An 18,937-nucleotide genomic window follows, 5' to 3' on the forward strand; every position below is an offset into this window, starting at 1 on the left:
ATTGGAATCTTGAGCCAGATGCACATTCTTGAAGCCCAGCTCACCAAAGTTTCTGTTTGGTTTAATTTCCCAGCTAGTCAGGATTAGTTTACAAACTTCAGGCACCTTCCTCCATGCATGCCAGCTTGTTAGTGACTTTTGTGGAAGCCACCGGATTCACACGCCTGAAGACTGAAATAATCTGTTTATCCACAGAACAGGAGCAGCCTCGGTAATGGCAGGGCAAGCTGCCACTTGTCATCATGTCTCCCCACTGACATGGAGGGTCCACTTCTAGGGTTAAGTGTCCATAGTCCATCCATTCAGTCTTTGGCCTCTATGCTGCCTGCCAACCGGAGGAGGGAGTTTTTTATGATTGCAGCACCTGCACATTGGAATGGGACCACCCATGTCACATAAGCCACTACCAAAAGAAACAGAGATGCCTCCTGGAGTATTGGTGACCTCCACAGAAACAGGCAGTAAGCTCTTTGCAGGTAGCAGGAGAACCCTAGCCTGCTTCTCTACAGTGCCAAAGGAAAATTGATGAATGTGCCAATCAACTTCCCTTTGCAACATGTTCTGACTCCCTACATAACACACTAGGATTGTTCCACGAGCCTTTGGAGGTGATGCCAGAGAGTATTGCTCATGATGCTTAGTCCTGAAAAAGAGCCATTGATGGCAATGACATGCTGATAGCTTTACATTTTAAAACTCAACATAGTTGCACCTTTTACGTCCTCCACACCACCCCGCAGCCCAGCTCATGAGAACCACTGGAGCGTGTGCTGCCCCTTTCCACCTACTTTCACCTTATACGTTTCCTTGCAGAACAAAAAGCCAGCACAGAACTGCCCTTGAATTTCTCTCTCTGAATTGCAAAGCAATTCAAAAGTTTTAAAAGCCATCCATCCCCTTAACAAGTCAGCAGAGTTTGGCTGCCTGCATGCTTTAACAGCGGCTACTACCAGAATCTGCTGGGTAACCAAACACAGGAATAAACTAAGTACACGTTAATCAGCCTGTATCTGGACCAGTGATGTTGAGAAATAAAGCAACCTTTAAGCCTACATAAAATGGTAAAACGTGTTCATCCTTAATTTGAACCACCTAGGCATTCAGCAGCAATGAGCACTAAAAACTTCATGTATAATACCTCCTAATATCCAAATTTGCCTGGACTTTCAATTATCCAGACAATAATGAAAACATGTTGGTGAGGCAAGCATCAGGTTACAATCACAAATTCTTACTTCAATAACAGCAATAAAATGGAGACCTAATGCATGTTTTTTGCTTTTTTTCAAACATTAGCAAATCATCTGATACTTATTCCCAGGATCTAGTTTCCTGCAAGTTGATGACATGTGAGACCACAACCCCACGGCTGATATTAAATTATACATAGAAATACATAGAAATATAAAGAAAAAACTGTGAAATTACAGACACAGATGTGTTGCTGGTGTCATATTTTTTTTCCCATTAAACACCGTATTAGGTTTATCCCCCTTCTATACCTGAAAATCTTCACATTTAAAAGATGAATAGCAACTTCTCCAGGGGATCCTTGTGGTTTAACCTTGTTTCAGGAGGTCAAATGCAACATACAAACTATATTGGTACAAAGACCACTGTAAAATGGAATTAGCCTTTCGCTCTCTCTTCTAACAGAGAGGAAGCTAACTTTTACATTTCTTACTCCCTTGTAATTCAAGACCTGAAAATGGGCTGCTCTTTTCTTTCTCTGACTAACTTAGGGTTCAGCAGAGAGGGACTTTCTTTTTCCCTATGCATTGCCCCAAACAACATGGGGCATCGATCTGCTTTGTGGCTACCAGATGGTAGCCAAGTGCAAATAACAATAATTGTAGCCTGATGTTATTCTCATCTTAATGACGACTTAGGTTTGAAATCCCCAAGGTTCCAGCCCTGTTGAAACTGACATACACCTTATTCCCCATCCTTCGTCTTTTTGATAGTGGGTGTACAATTGCTCTGATTGGAATTAGGCAAACAGAGGCAGAAGGCTTCACTTACATTGTTGCCACTCACTTTTGGGAGAGGAAATGAGGAGATTGTGTGTATTACGGCCTGAGGCGGTAAAGGAAACCACTCAGAAAGAAGTGGAGTGCGTGATGCCTATATAGGACTCTTTCTGGTGATTCCTCTTTTCTCCAGTGATTTCTCAGTCAACCTTATGATCTCTCTCTCTCTCTAAGCATGTGAACCTAGGGGGCTTTTTAGTTGTTTTGATTTTTTTCTGTTTTCTTAAAGAGCTTGTACTCTGAGTAAGTTTCTCTTCATTGCCAATTCACATGATTTTATCGTGAGTCTCATGCTATGTGGTGATTTTTTGAAAGCTCCAGCTCCTGGTGTCCTGTGATTATGTGAGAATTACAGCCTGCATTACAACAGCAACAACAAAAAGAACTCTTTGGACCTTGTGCTTGTGGAGGAAAATGCCTAGAAGCATGACCTGAGTGCCCCTAAAGACAGACACCAGAAAGGAAATAAAAACCCCAAATGCATTATTGTTTTAAATCTCATGATTGGGGGGGGGCGCTGACTCATGATTTCAGAATAGTTGGGGTTAACAATACTGCATCATAAAGGTTGTGAAGGCAGAGAAACGTTAACCTCAGCCAGTGAAAGAGCAGAGAGTAGAACTCATGGTCTGAGGTCACTGGCTTCTAGTTTAATACATTTTTCCGTAGGCTTCAGGGCAGCATGTGTATGTAACTTCTCCTCCTCCCTGCTTCAAAAAAAATCATGCGACTGCTGCAGCTTTTCCTACCATTGTAATACTGACTGCATCAGATGCCAAAACAGCATTATTTGCAAGAGCTGGCAACAACAAACACTGCTTCCTCCAGTTCCCCAATACTCACTAGCTCTGTTCATAACACATCTCTCAGAAGAGTAGCAGCCTGCCTGCTTTTAGTGTGGCTAGGCAGACCTACCAGCATATCTTACGCACCTGGACTCATCCGTTTCTCCAGCACTACTAGTGAAGAAGCAAAAAGAACCCACTAGGATCTCCCAAGCAAATATCTGAGTAAAGAAGAGCATGCAAGGAGCAGTAGAGAGAACAGTAGCCTAACCATTTTGGAAGCCAGAGCAATTCTGCAGAAGGAAGTTCAGCTGACACACCCTACCTTAATTAGAATGTGCAGGTGCATAGCTCAGTTTGCAAAAATGTGTATGTTGTTTGGCTGTTTCCAGCCCCTCTGGCCAATAGGAAAACAGCAGCTCACTGGTCTCCACTTTAGTCCACATGCATATATTTTGAGAACCCAGAAAAGATTAACTCTTTAGCTGCTGGATTAAAGTAGTGTGCAAAACTCAGAAGCTGAGGCAAATGTTCAACCTACTTTGCCAGAATTTCTTTCCTGAGTCTATAGACATTAATAGCATTTAGGAAGAGATTACAGAATGGTTCAGCCACTTTGCTTAATGCAAGCTATTACGAATATTTTGCAGCCATAGCCTTTGTGCTGTTATCCAGTCAGATCTCACAAGTTAAGTAGGGTCAAGACAATAGTAGGACAATGGACCTTCACTGAACCAATGCCCCATTATGGCACTAGCGGAAACTGCTTTTGGAAAATTTGGAGGAGATCCGTCAAAGATCCTGTGGCACTTTTCCCAAGAATTGAGGTGATATGGGCCTGGCAAACTTCCAATTCAGTGATAATTTATTTTAATTATATTCTGTCTACTTACATCTCCTCTTTAATTGGGTACACCTTCATTCTTCATTTCCTGCCTCATTTTGGAGCATCACTGTGCACACTTAAACTGTTTTGTCATCATCTATGATATTCTGGTTCCTCTTAAACAGTAAGTGCTTTATTTGAAAAGCCACTACAAACAAACAAGCTTCCACCTAGCTTGTGTTCCAACATTGTCTTTCTTGTTTGCCAGTGAGCCCATCCTGCCTGGAACTCTAAGCAGTACAAGAGACATCTGGTGGCTGAATGGCAGAACTGCAAGTAAACATCTCATTTATAGTTTCTACATTTACTCTCAGAGGTAGCTGCATTTCTGTGGCAGTTGAACTGACCCCTAATGTATCGTTTGCCTATCCTTTTCTTACTTTCCTAGAGGGCTTTGGCAACTTTCAGGATGAGAGGCAGTATACAAATCTAAATTATGATTATAAAAATTTATTTTGTTATTTACTTTTTTTAATTATTCCCAGTTTTCCTGTTAGTTTGATGGCTGACACCACTGAGTTGCAAATGTGAAATATATCCAATAGGAAACTCATCATGTCAATGGTATCTTGATCACTCAAAATTCTCCCTTCCACTGAAACCATAATATTATCATCACCATAATTAATACCACTAGACATTTATTATAGATGTCCTAGCAAGTAGCATTTTCAAAGAAAGAGCTTCCAAAACCACTATTTGCTGATATTACTTTGTCACTGAGATTTTGTATGGAGAAACTCCCTTCCCATCCCCAGATGTTTAGCAGGCAAGACATCTGTAGGCCTTATGAATTTTACAGTCATTTGAACAGAAACGTGAAGCATAAGAACTTCCAAAGGAAGACACCAGCAACACATGATAAAGATCTTCATTATTTTTCCTTGATGTTTTCATGATAGAATTCATGTAGGACATAATAAAAGCATACGGCATGTTTACTGGAGGTTTTATAGTTCAATAAAATGTAAATAAACAGCATTTTAGATCAAAGCAACTTAAATAACAGAAGCATTGCGGCTTCTGGGGCAAAGCTAATACATCACATGTTTTTAAGTTGAAAAAAAAAATACTTCTAGCATTCAAAATTTTATTCTAGAGCAATTCTACCATAAAGGTGTATATGCCCGGCCTCTATCGTGGTCTACATCTGACTTCCTATTTTATATTTAGGGAGTATTTTAAACAAACTAGTACAGTAAAGTTTTTTTTAGTGTAGCCTCATCTCTCTACAAAGGCCTCCATAACTGATGAGAATCTAGAGTCTACAAACACAATAACAGCAGCAACAGTCAACAATACTAAGCACATGTATAGCGTTAGATTTTCAAAAGAGCTTAGGGTCAGATTTCCAGTAGCTCAGGACCCACAAATGGGAACAAATTTCATTTCAGAAGTGCTGAGCACTTTGTGAAATCTGGCCCAACTTGCTTTGTACAGCCTGGTCTGACTTTTCTTTAAGTCAATGGAAAGCGGAGCTGGGCAGAACTAGATTTTTCATTTTGCAAGGAATGCTGCGATGTCAGTATTTTCCCCCATTCCGCAGTGGAATGAAAAGAAAAAAACAAAAATTGAAAATTAAAACGAAGTTCTGAAAAAAGGATGTCTGGGTCGATTGAAACGTTTTGTTTGGATAAAAATGAAAATGTTTCATTCTGACTTTGACTTGTTTTTATTTTGTGTTATATAAAACAAAATTTAAAAAATTGAAAGGGAAAGTCATTGGAAAATGAAAAACAGAAGCATTCCCTCCCCAAATGGTCAGGAGACTGGAAAATATTGCCTCCAAAACAAAAACCAACACATTTCTGCAAAATGTTTTGCTTCAATTAATCAGCACTTTCTAAAGGAAAAACATTCCATGGAAAATGCAACCAACTCTACTGGCAAGACTGCTGGCACAGGTGCTGGAACTAGGGATGTTGCGGGGGGGTGCCACACCCCCAGGCTTGAAGTGGTTTCCATCATATACAGGGTTTGCAGTTTGGTTCAATGGCTCTCAGCTCCCCCGCTATACACATTGTTCCAGCACCCCTGACTGGGGGTGGTGGCAATGGGCTTTGATTCAGGCCCTAAATATTTAAAGCTCCTGTATTTAAAGAAAGGATCATTTTTCTTACAAATTACACCCATAGCTGTGTATAAGGACTTCCTAGGCCTCTGCATTTTCCTTTCATCTCCCCTATTTCCCTTTCTGTGGGCCCAATTCTGCGCACACTTGTATGAATAACCTGACTCATGTCTAATCGCATTGACCTGCTCATGTGGGTCAAGTTACATATACATAAATATTTGCACGACTGGGCCCTATGCTTTCAGGAGACCATTCAGTCCTCTTTTCCTGAAGATGTATCACATCCACGTCTGGCTAATCTTTCTTCCTAATCCCCACACCCAAAGCCTCATTTAGTTTGGTCACCATCTCAATGCGCCTTTTCACTGTCAGCTCAGCAGAACTGCACACAACATCAGACATGCGGGCTCTTTATTAGGGGCATACGCTGGCTCGTGCCAGAATAAACTCAGTGCATACCTGCACACACATTCCAAGCTCTTGTGTGGTTTTCTTTTTTCTCTGCTGCCAGATATTATGCGGATCATGGTTTTAAAGCATTATTGACAATCAGTCCCTGGTCTGTTTCCTGCTCAGCATTTTATATTATGTTTCCTGGGGGGGCTAGAAGGGAGCCTTCGTGGTTAGTTTTGGTCCCATATCTCATAATGTGAGGTAGTGGGAACTGAAAATGTTACATGGAGTGCAGTGCATCTTGGTACACGTTTATTGATCTAATGCCAGCAGCATTGCCGGCCACTCCTAAAAATGGACATGGATCCATCTAGCCTGGAGCACTGGTTAATCTGAACAAAACCAAAGGGTAAACCCTGTGTGTGTGCACACAGAGAGGGAGAGAGCCAGCATTCAGGGCCTTGACCACAATAGTGCTGGTGTAGCTGTATTTCATGGGGAGATGTCACACGCACACCCCTCTGTACTGCATGCCAGGAGCTGTCCTCAACGGGGTTCCCTACACCCAAGTGCGCAGTGAGGATACAGGAGGCTCAGGTGTCAGGAGTGGGGATTTCACTGATGTGCTGCAGCTATATCAGGGGTTCTCACACGGGGGTCTGTCCGCCTCCACCCCCAAACCCCGCTTTGCCTCCAGCATTTATAATAGTGTTAAATATAAAAAAGATGTTTTTACTTTGAGGAGGTTCACACTCAGAGGCTTACTGTGTGATAGGGGTCACCAGTACAAAAGTTTGAGAACCACTGGGCTATACGGACCTACTGGCCATTTCCTCCTCCCCACAGAGGGGCTGCTGTGTGCAAAGAGGACAGATCCTTACCCTCTGAATCGCTACCTCCCTCCCCACGCCCAACAGCAGAGGCCAGTGGGGCCGCATGTGGGAAGCTCACCCTGAGGCTGCCCAGGTTGTAGCTGCCTGTGAGGCTGCATTTTCTAGGGTTTTCATCGAGAACCAAAAAGTCCAGTTAGCGTAAGCGAGTGCAGGACTCACCCCTGCAGGCTCCTCTGGCTGGTTTCTTCCAGGAATTAGCTCTCCAGCCTCCGGAGCACCCTCTGCAGGCCAGTGGCCTGCTACCGCTTGGCCCCCATGTCCCTCTCAAGACCCCAGAGCCCCTTTAACTGGGTGCTGCCCCCTGGCAGTACCCCCACAGTCTGGGTCTCCCCCTCCCAGGGGAACCCCAAACCGCTATCCCCACTTCAGCTCAGTTTAAGGCCACTGCCAGTCATCGTCTAGCCCCACACCCTGGGGCAGGCTGCAGTATCAGCCACTCATCACTGGCAAGGTTGGGTTTGGACCTGCTGCCTTGGCCTACCCCTGGGCTGCCCTCTGCAACCCCAGGACCTATTTGCCTTCTGCTAGGCCGCAGCCTGGGGCTTTCCAGGCTGTGTAGTTTCTTCCGTGTAGTTTCCAGCAGCCTCGGGGCTGCCTTGTAATGGCCTCCAGGAGAGGCCACCTGTGGGGTTTGCCAGAGCACAGCTTGCTCTGGCTGTGCCTTACTGCCCCTATCACTCCCCCTTCACTGGGGGACAGGCAGGGGTAGGATAGAGCAGAGGGAGTCTTCATCTGCCTGATTAGACACACTTCACAGCCCCTTTGCACTGCCAACGCAGTTCAGAGCGACTGTATCGGGACCAAAGATCAGAAATGCAAGGTGGCCTGGTCTCATTTTTACAGCTACTTATCTGCCCCTTAGCCACATGTTAAGGGGCTTTATTCTTCTTCGATGCATATTTTAAACCCCCCATTGCTGCTGGTGGGAACTATGAACCATCAGTATCAGATGCTTAACACATCCATTGGGGTAGCAATCTTCTCCTGAGCGTTGCCACATCCAGGGAATACACAGAGCCTCCCTGAACCTCTGAGAGTTTGGATAACTGATCACCAGGCAAATCATTGCAGACTGAAGATGCTCTCAGACCTTCCTCTTGCACTGCAGAGCTAGGATATATTTCCCTTGTAGTGGCTTTCCATTTAAAGCATTTGAATGGCGATCTTTCTGTATTAATCTCTGGGAGGGTAATGTGCTATAGACAGGCTAAGTTGTCCTGAACTCCCCCTGCAAGCACTGGAGTGGGTAATTTTATACCAAATGTGCTTGTCTAAAAATATCTCACTTCTGTGTTTTTTGACCATATGCCCAGGATCATGAACATTTTTCCATAGGAAAAAAAACAACCAAAAAAAAACAAAAAAAACCCTGAAACCCATAACATGTTGGAATGATTTGACCACTTTCTTCTCAGGACATTCTCTCCTTTTTATAACATGATGGGGTTTCTCCTGAATTTAAAACATCAATTTGGCCTAACATGAGGGGAGTGTTCGTTCTTCCAAGCCATAAAAGATCTGAGACTATAAACTGTTGTTTCTTAAATGTTTCATGGCAAGAGGCATTTGCAGCATAACATTAACACAAAGTTTTCTGTAAAACAATCTGGGAAGTGTAATCTCTATAAGAGGTTTTTTATGCAGCATGTCTAATTGTCCCTGACAATCTGACTTTACATCAGGCACTTTTTTGTAAATTCAACACCACTCAAACTTTATAGCAGGTAATATTCCTTACAACTGCTAAAATCATGAGTGCCTCTAAATTACTGTTGTAGTATGACTTTTTTTAGTACAAAATATTGGGCCCAATTCTCTCCTGCCTTGCAACTTATGTCCTCGTTTACAACTATATAAAATGCTTCCATGTTGGAATTCTCCACTCGCTTGCATCAGTGGTAGCTTTCTACACCATTTTTCCACAACCCCAGGTGCAAGATATTGATAGAAGCAGGCCCCTTGCCATCATGCTAAGGGCAAACTGAGCAAAGCGTTAGAGCAAACCGATGGATTTAGAGTGGGAGACAGTGAAGATGACTCATGGAGCCAAGTCGTGATACTTCATGTTTTTCAAGCTGCAGCTCCTCCAGTCATGTGATTCCATGAGAATGTCACCTTTTCTTAAGAAAAAATAAATTCTAGCTCTCATGATTGTAAAGCTTTAAGATATGAATCCTAGAGACTCAAAATCCAGAAGGCAATTAAAAGGAACCCAACATTTATTATTGTTTTTAAGTGTCATGATTATTTGGGGCCTGACTCAGGATTTTTGGATGCTTGGTTTTAGCAATACTGCAGAATGAATATTCTGTTGGGTGCTTGTGAAATCGCGTCTCTTTTGCCCTCCACGGACCCAGTCCTGAGAGGAGATTTAGTGTCCTCGGCCCTTATGCAAGTTGAGAGTGCTCAGCACTGCATTGTGCTATGAAGACATGCATGTCGCTCTTGACTATTGGCCTGGGGCGGCACTGCTTAAGTCCATGGACACTCAATAATAATACCTATTTCTTATATCGCACTTTTCAGCCGTGGATCTCCGAGCCCGTCACAATCTTTTTACTGCATTTATTCTCACTAACCTGTGAGAGAGGGAAGTGCAATTATCCCCATTTTACAGGGAGGGAACTGAGAGGCAGCAATTTGCCCAAGGTCACACAGGAACTGTATAGTGGAGGAGGGACATGAACTCAGGTTTCCCAAGTCTTGGTTAACTATGGCACCATCCTTCTTAAATAAGAGGGGAAAGGGCCAGCGATAGACTTGTGAAATAACCAAACTGGGTAATAACATCAGCGTTTGAGAGGCTTAACAGAAACCAAAATTAGCAGGCGGCAGGGGGACTGAAGGAAGTTACTTAGTCCCTGCTTGATGAAGGAGTAAACCTACCACACACACAATGATTCCAAGGCCAGTACAGGAGAGTTGTGATAATGACTGAAAACAAACTTGTGACAAGTTCTTGACTGGGGCCAGTTGCAGGAGGCCAAGGAGTTAGAGTTAGGGAGTGCTGTCAGTGATTTGCTTTTCTATTTAAACTTGGTGTATTCTACCATGTAGTTCACAAAATGATTCATGCAGGAATCATACGTGAGAAGGGAAATGCTGATTAGAATTTAAATAGGTTAGCAATTTTTTTTTCATGGAGAATGGCCACAGTACATTGGAAAAATGGAGATGTCTTCCTGACAAAATTGGCTGTGGTGTGGGAAATAGAGAAACTGCAAGAAAAGAAAAAAAAATCATACTCTATTCACCATCCCAGCTAACTCTGTGCCATGATATCTTTACTTGCAACATGTAATTTGACCACTGGATGTCTCTATATGCAGTGTAGTATTTCAAACAGGTTGTGATCTTCAGTGAATCACAGAGACAAAGCTGGAACTTGAGCTGCGTGGAAGCTGGCTTGTTTGTGTCTGTGTCTGTAGCTGTTTTCTTTAATAATTACCTCTTCTTTCAAGTATCAGAGAGGTAGCTGTGACATGCGTCTGACGAAGTGGCTATTCACCCACGAAAGCTTATGTACGTCTGTTAGTCTATAGGGTGCCACAGGACTCTTTGTCGCTCTTCTTTCAAAAGAATCATAAGTCCATATAGCATGACAACCTGTGATCTCATCACATCTCACTTTAAATTACTCCTATACAAAGTCCCTTATTGACATCATCCCGAAGCTGTAATGTGTCTGTTCAGTGCTGAGACATTACAGAGATTGATGTTATACAAAACCATGAGATAGATCATTGATTGAGTAGATAGACAGACAGACAGATATTATACCAGTAGAGGTGTTGCTTTCAGATGAGATGTGAAACAGGTTTTAGAAGCATTAGATACAATTTCCAATTCGGGAAATTCTGCTGAGCTGAATTCCCCCCGGAAGTTTCAACTGGCATCCTGTGCTAAGCTAGAGTGTGAAAATACGGGTTATGAAACAGCTGCCACATTTCAACAAGTGATGGTTTCTTTTCAAGATGGGATGAAGTAGTTCTTTTTTTTGGAAAACGTGTAAAATCACTTTGAGGTGAAAATTAATTAATTAATAATCTGTCTTCCAATGGGCTAAAACCCTCCTTCTAGCCAGGGTTCTTATGAGCAAACTGAGTTGTAATCTGTATTATCTGATCGGCCAGTGAACAGACTAGAATCTTAGGGTACGTCTACACTACCCACCGAATCGGCGGGTAGCGATCGATCTATCGCGTGTAGTGTAGATGTGATAAATCGATCCCCAATTGCTCTCCCATCAACTGCTGAACTCTGGCTCGGCGAAAGTCGACGGGGGAGCCACAGCGCACCACGAGGATGCGAAGTAAGTAATTTTAATTCAATCTAAGATACGTCGACTTCAGCTATGCTATTCTCGTAGCTGAAGTTGCATATTTTAGATTGATTCCCCCCTGCCCCCAGTGTAGACCAGGCCTTAGTAAGTCCCCTAGGTGAAGAGTTGCACAGCTGTGTCATGCAGTCAGCATCCACCATGCTGTCCTTGCAGTCCTGAGATGCACAGAATTACAAATGCTCTAGCCTTTGCTGGGATAGGTATTTGTTTTCCAGGAGCGAGGAAATCTCTTGTGGTTCTTCTCTTCCATACCCCCTTGCAATGTAGCAGGAGTGCATTAGTTATACCTACACCGTTGTCCTTAGGAGTTACTGTAAGGGCAGTAAGTCTGAGCCATAAGGAACAGTCCATTTATGAGTATTTCTTACAAGAAATTCTTTAAACCCACAAAATTTAATCTGGAGAAAGTTGGACCCTGATTGGAAAACTCTGGACCACTACACTGTTAGCAGAGCTAGGGAGGCTGAGGCAAAAAGGGTCAGTCCCATCACCAGCCAGATTAATATGTTTGTTAACATGGTGTCTCCCTAACCATGACCATTCCATTCCATGGAGATTTCATTCTGAGCCCCATCCTTGGGGTGTATTTATACAACACCACGGATTGTGGCCAAACTGCTTTGCCAGGCTACGGTTCTGGAACCTGGGAATTAAATCTGATTCATATTTTTACAAAATCAAAACAAAACAAAAAGCCCCACCTTTTGTTCTACTCCCTACAGCTTATAAAATATGACTTATAAAACTTTACGGGCCCTGTTGCTCCAAGGGGCTCATACCAAAGCAGAGTACGCAAAACCCAGCCATTTTTATAGTATGGCACAAAAGGGCTCGGGCTGTGAACAGGGCTTCAGACGATTCAGAAACAGGATCCAGCCTGCAAATGGACCACACAGCCTGGCCTGGGTTGTTCAAGGGCAGTGAATGGATTTATGCCTGAAACAAATAGACCAGTAGTAAAACACAAGCCTCCTTTCTACTAGGAACAAAACCCTGCCATACGGGTCATAAAGAGAGTGACCTGCATAAGGCACTATAAAAATGGCAAGAGCAGCTGTCTCCTAGAAGGCATAGCCAAGCATGAGTGTCTTTCGCTAGAGTCAGTGGAATCTCCAAACTACTCAACCAAACTGGCCTCTGCTTGAGAATCTTGTTAACTTGCTGCTAAAACATGAGTTGTATTCCATGGTTAGGAGTGAATAGAACGATCCTTTCTTTAAAGAGGGGTTTGGGCCATTGGATACAGAGGCCACTGGCTCATTTGGGTGCAGGAAGCACCATAGTATTTGCAGTGAGCACATCATCTCTGAAAATTACAGAGTAAAACCAGCCCTGTTCAGCAAAGCTCATAAGCAGGTCTTTAGCTTTAAGCACATGATTAAATCCCATTGCCTTTAATGGGATTTAAGCAGTGCTCTGTCTTGCTGAATAGAGTTGGATTTAAGCATGTAGTTAAGTGCTTTGCTGAGCTGGGATTTAAGGGAGAGAAATAAGGGACTCCAAGCCTCCCTTCTTGAGGATCTCCCTGTTCTGGTGCCCATAAACATAGAGAGGTTATAGGGAGTTTTGTGTTTGTAACACGCTAACTCAAGCAAGTTTCATACCGTGGTGAGTTTGATTGTGAATATTTTGCACAGCCCTGCACGAAACATCATCCTATCAGCTTCTCACTCTCTCTTCATGTTTATTTTTCTTGCATGGAAGGAGCCAGATTCATCCATGGCATAGCCTGACTCATGTTACACCTCTGGGCCCATGTTTAGAAATGGTATCCCAGGCTGGATCTGCCCTTCCCCATGTCACTGCAATGTCAGCTTCTTAGTCCAGCTGGTCTACACTAGTTTCCCCTTAGATTTATTTTTCACTTATTCAGCAAGTAGGTTTTCTTAGCACATAATTCAATTATTCATTATCTTCTTTATTTTTTTCCTGGGGTGGAAAAGTTACAAAAAGGCTTCTGTCTTGTATAAAGCATTTTTATGTTTGGGTATTAATTTTTAAAATGTGCCATTAGCCCAGAGTAAATGTTTGTTCCATTGTTAGTCTTATTTTTTTAATTTGACTTGTTTTACATAAGATGAACAATAGAACATATTTTATATAAATGTATTTTATATAAACAAGTCAAATTAAAAAACTAAGACTAAGTATATGATATAGATATATATATTTTTGCCCTTAGCTTTCTTTCTGATATTTGGCCTTCTTTTCGTCAAGGGTCCTAATTCAGCAAAGCACTTAAGCATGTGCTTAACTTTCAGTTTATGCTTAAATCCATCCTAGTTCTGAAAAGCATTTAAAGGTGTGCTAAACTGAACAGGGAGGGACTTGAGCATATGCTTAAGTGTCTTACTGAATTGGGGCCCAGTCATTTAATATTAAAACCACATGGTCATTGAAGGGTCAAATGAAGAAACTGGTTTTGTTCAGGCATTTCACCTTTACAATCAGTAAGGAAGGCACAGCCAAATCATACAGCAGCAATGAAAGCTTGGACCCCCAGTAACCTTAGGACTAGTCTAGCTAGTGAATCTCACAGTGTGGACAAGGTGATTCAGGTGATTCATTAATGCATGCCCAGCTTTAATGAGTGTGGTATGCAATGCACAGATATGAAAACAAAGCAGCTCCCCAATGATAAATAGGGTCTATTTATTAGAAAGATACAAAAGTTTAAGGTGCTCTCTTTTTGCCAGGGCATCCTATATAAAGCCTTTTCCCTGACCACTTGTCAATAAAGAACCTTCTCACAGGAGCAGACCCCGTCCTAGCCAAAGTTTAAACTTAGTTGCTTAAACTCTCCCCAGGAGTTTCAGGTGGATGTGGTGGTCATCACCTCTCATCCCAAACTGGTGCAAAGACTTCCTACGCACGGCTAAAAAGTGGCTCCCTCCCATTCCAGAGGGAGCTATGTTTCCATGGCAGGTTCAGTGCTTCTTGTATGTACAGAACTCAAACCTGTTATTGTTGAATCCAACAGAAGTTTTGTCATTGACTTCAACTGGAACATACTAGGGCTCATCACCTGTGAAATGCTTTGGGATCCTTCAGGGTGAAAGAAACTAGAGAATGTGCTCTCATAATCATAGATTATGTTTACTATTATTTATAGAAGGTCTTGGAGCAGCCTGGAAACCCAGCATCCAACAGCCACTCAGACCATTCCAAAACTCATCCATGCTCTGGAACTGTTCACAGTGAGTTTTGAAGTCGCCTCTTTCCTAATAATCACTGTGGCATGACGCCATGGCATTATTTTCCTGACTCCTTTAGCCGGTAATGGGCACCTTACAAATAAACACGATTTGTTTTTCCCAGGTTCTGTTGCTGCTTTGTTTTAAAGCCAGTACTGCAGAGAGTGAAAGATACCAGAACTGACAGAGCAGAAGTTTGAAAAGAATCTAAATTCTGGAACATGGGAATTTCCTTCAAAGATCTATTTCTAGAGTCCATGAATGCGTAAAAGGTTCCACCATCTAGAAACAATGAAGTTCCATCCAGGCTGTAAGGTACGTGTAGAACTGTAAAGGCAGGGAGGTGCCTCTCTCAGAAGTATCAGGCATTGGTGCTCCTAGATAGGATGTATTTAAAATATTTTTAAATGCACCCACCACTCAGTTCTTTGGTATATACAGAAAGTATTTCAAAGAATACACAGTTCGATCTCCTTATAGTCATGCACCACCATTCCCTTTGGGCAAAAGTCTGTGCGAATAGATTAACTTTCCCCACTATACCCTGAAATTTAAGAGACTTGGGCTCTCTGACTAGTGGGGGAAGCTCATTCCAAATGCAGAAAATGCTCTATGCCAAGCTGCCAACTCCAGATGTTCAAACCTGAGGACTGTTAGCAAGAGTTCAACATCTTTGGTGTCAGACCAGCCCATAGGAACAGGGTAAATCTCACTCATAGCCAGGACCCAAACTATACAGGACTTCACAGAACATGGCCAACACCGTGAACTGCACACAGGAGCAAAGGGAAGCCAGGACATTTTTCAGAGAATTGCTGCAATTTGTACCCTACTGCTAGAACCCCCAAGCAAGCAGGAAGCACAAGCTACATTTCTGGTTGTTCCTGACAGAACCCCTTGAAGACAGATTGTGGGATCCAGTCTGCAGATCATAAAGGCATGAACAGCTGTGACCAGGGTCACTTCAGAGAGGCCTCTGTGAATCCTGCAGTCCTCAGCTGCTGTAGGGTATGGTCAGATTGCAGTGGCAGCTTCATAACCAACTCCTTTTCCGTTTCCATTTGGCTAAAATCATATCCTCAGTGTTATGACTAGAGAGTTTTTAGTAACACCATTGGTACCATTTTGAACACCTATATTTTGCCTGCAAGATGTGCGTGCATCCATTGTGTAAGCAACTCCACCCATCTGTGCACGACAAACAGCTAATGGTCCATACCTACAAGGATTCCCATGTACAAACCCCTGCATTGCACACACACACACAAATGCAAGAATGCTGGGAGTACCCATAGGCACTGTACAAGTGCAGGTTCTGTGCAAACATTTGAAAATTCATGCAGTTGATGCATTTATCTCCTATAACAACATCAAGATTGTAAGAGATTTGGAGCAGAGACTTATTCCATGAAGTGCCTAGCACTGTAATAATAACTAATAGCCACAATATAATACAGCATGCCCTGTTTATGTGCAACACCGGGGCAGATGTAAAACCATGTACACTGGATCACACATCACATGGATATAGATGTCACACATGTCTTGTTCATTCTGCCATTCATGCCCATATCAGCTAGGAAGCCAGACTACTCAAGAGTTTGAGCAGCTCAGTGAGGTCACTCTGCCCAGAGAAGGCTGTAAAAGCTTGCTGAGTTGATGGTTCAAGCAGTCACAGGCCTTTTTCATTACAGAATAGATATAACTCCGAAATTATAACAACATCATTTATTTCATTGCAAAAAGTCTTTATGATGGTGTTTTATACCCAACATGTGCGCTATAAATATTTCCATAAAAGCATATATTAAAATATAAAGTTGGCAAAAAGAAATCAAAAGGCAGAAAAAAAACATGCAGTTAAACAAACATTGCAGCCATAAGGCCAGGAACAGTTAACAATAACAACCCTGCCAGTCACGGCGATAGGCATTGCTGACTGTGTTTTGAATTACACTGAGAGCAAGGTGTGACCCGAGTACAAAGATTAGCCACGGGGAAGTTCTGATATCTCAGACACCACAGCAGGGTCACGAAAACCTGGCTGGCGCGTCTTTCTAGGCATTCACACTTTGTGTATGATTGTATCTAATCGCTTTCCTTTGCTAAACTGTCAGCCCAAGGCTTCCCCACTCCATGTTCCCTTTTTTTAATTAAAAGTTTCTTTGTCATTTCTATTATGATTGTGCCTGAGTGCCCATTCAAGATCAGAACCCCTTTGTGCTGTACATACAGATAGGAAGCAACAGGTCTTCTCAGTGAGGGCTTGTGGTCTGAATAGACAAGACAGACAAAGGAAGGGTTACAGATGGAGAACTGAGACACAGTGAGCAGAGCAAGTGGCTTCGCAAGGATACACACAGTCTGTGGCTGAACCCAGATCTCTAAATCTATGATCTGTGTGATGCAGGAACTCAGATCAGATGATCACAACTGTCCCTTCTGGTCTTAAAGACTATGAAGGTGTGAACAGCTGCTGAACCTGCTTTTCCTGGACACCTGTACTAAGGCTCTTCAGGTACCAAAGCGCAGGTGTGACAAACTCTGAAGTGACTGGATGACTTTGCAGTTGGGCTACCAGCAAACAACAGGCGTTGCTCATGTTGACCTAACACCCTGAAAACAAAATCCTGTTTCCCAAGCCGGCCGCACTGTAAATGCACCTTACCAAGCTGACTTGTCAGATCAGTTTGTCTACAGATATGTTCACACTTGGAAATCTCTCCCCACATGAGCCGCCAATCCATTAAACATGCAGCTCTCTGGTTTCCCCATCTCGCTCTCGGTACACCTTTTCCCCTCCTTACATAAAAGAAATGTTTTCCCTTTGTCCCCAGCAAATGCCTATTCCACATTTTTGCATGTTTTAAATATTCACGCATATGAAAAGAGGCTGTAAAAACATTGCCTGGTTTATTTATTATTTACTATGCACACTCCTCTCCTGCCACCCCCACCAGGAGACCAAAATAAAAAAAACTTTTCTTTTTTGCATTTTCTCTGCATTTTATTTCCATTAGTCTGCTCGTTAAAGTTTAAAAACGGCTTTGTTTCTCAATGGTTAAGATTTATATGTCTGCCTGTCAGGGGATATAGTTGTACTTGGTAAGATGATGATGGGGGCAGGGGGAAAACACAGCAAACTGTTGGCTTGTCATACAGGGCTCCAATGGCTATCTAGAAATCTTAAGTTATGCCAACTTGGCTGCCAGAGGGGCTTAGAGCATCAAGATTCACATGTGCCCCTGGCCTGCTTTCCAACACAAACTAACTCTGATCTTTGAGAGAGGCTGGCGTTCAGACATGAAGCCTGCAGCTATTAAAGGAGTATGCGGGAGGGCACATTATTCCCGAGGAAATATCTGCCACATGTCACTCACTCCCCAGTAAGCAGTCACGAAGGACTGAACTCACAGATCTTAAACCAGAAGGGGCCATTTTATGATCATCTAGCCTGACCTCCTGCAAAACAGAGGCCAAAGATGGTCACCCAATAATTTCAGCATCAAGCCCAACACTTCTGTCTGGGCTATAGCGTATCTTTTAGACAGACATCCGGCCTAGACTGAAAGGCTGTAAGTGATGGAGAAGTTGCCACTTCCCTGGGTAAGTTGTTCTAGTCATTTATTTCCTTCACTGGTAAAATGTGCTCTTTATTTCTGTATTCTGTTACCCCTGCTCTGGTTTAGACCAGTGGTTCTCAAACTAGGGCAGCCGCTTGTTCAGGGAAAGCCCTTGGCGGGCTGGGCTGATTTGTTTACCTGCCACGTCTACAGGTTCGGCCAATCACGGCTCCCACTGGCTGCAGTTCGCCGCTCCAGGCCAATGGGGACTGCGGGAAGGGCAGCCAGCATGTCCCTCGGCCTGCACCACTTCCCGCAGCTCCCATTGGCCGGGAGTGGCAAACCGCAGTCAGCGGGAGCTGCGATCGGTCGAACCTGCAGACGCGGCAGGTAAACAAACCGGCCCGGCCCAACGGGGCTTTCCCTGAACAAGTAGCGGCCCTAGTTTGAGAACCACTGTTTTAGACCACAGGTAGTCCCATTCACTTCAGAGATTACTTGTCGAGTAAGGCCCTGTTCAGTGAGAGTTAGGGTATCTGAATCTGGCCCTAAATAATTTGCTGGTCCTAATTCTTTTAGGTGTCCGCATTGTACAGCAATTTAAAAATATATTCTGAATCAAGTCTGAAGAGTGCCATACTGATAGTCCTGGAGAGTGGAGCCATCCCACTGTCTAGACCATACAACATGCGTAGGCAACATTAAACTTCCCTACACCACCCTCAGCAAGATATTTCAGTGCTGACCTAGAGGGACCACCCCTCTGGATGGCAGGAG

The 18,937-nt window shown here is 43.2% G+C and overlaps 1 long non-coding RNA gene across 2 annotated transcripts in view; it reads right to left on the reverse strand.

Moving 5' to 3' along the window:
- Window positions 1-3,089, reverse strand: part of LOC120387959 — a 46,795-nt gene extending 43,706 nt beyond the window's left edge. The window contains exon 1 of one of the 2 annotated variants that reach the window (XR_005590453.1): window positions 2,963-3,089. This is a non-coding gene — a long non-coding RNA (uncharacterized LOC120387959). Of the gene's footprint in view, window positions 1-1,502; window positions 1,630-2,962 lie in introns of those variants that run through there. The other variant, XR_005590454.1, reaches the window with a different exon arrangement.
- Between the last annotated feature and the right edge of the window lie 15,848 nt (window positions 3,090-18,937).

This window comes from Mauremys reevesii, linkage group 21, assembly GCF_016161935.1.
Source record: "Mauremys reevesii isolate NIE-2019 linkage group 21, ASM1616193v1, whole genome shotgun sequence".
NCBI lineage: Eukaryota > Metazoa > Chordata > Testudines > Geoemydidae > Mauremys > Mauremys reevesii.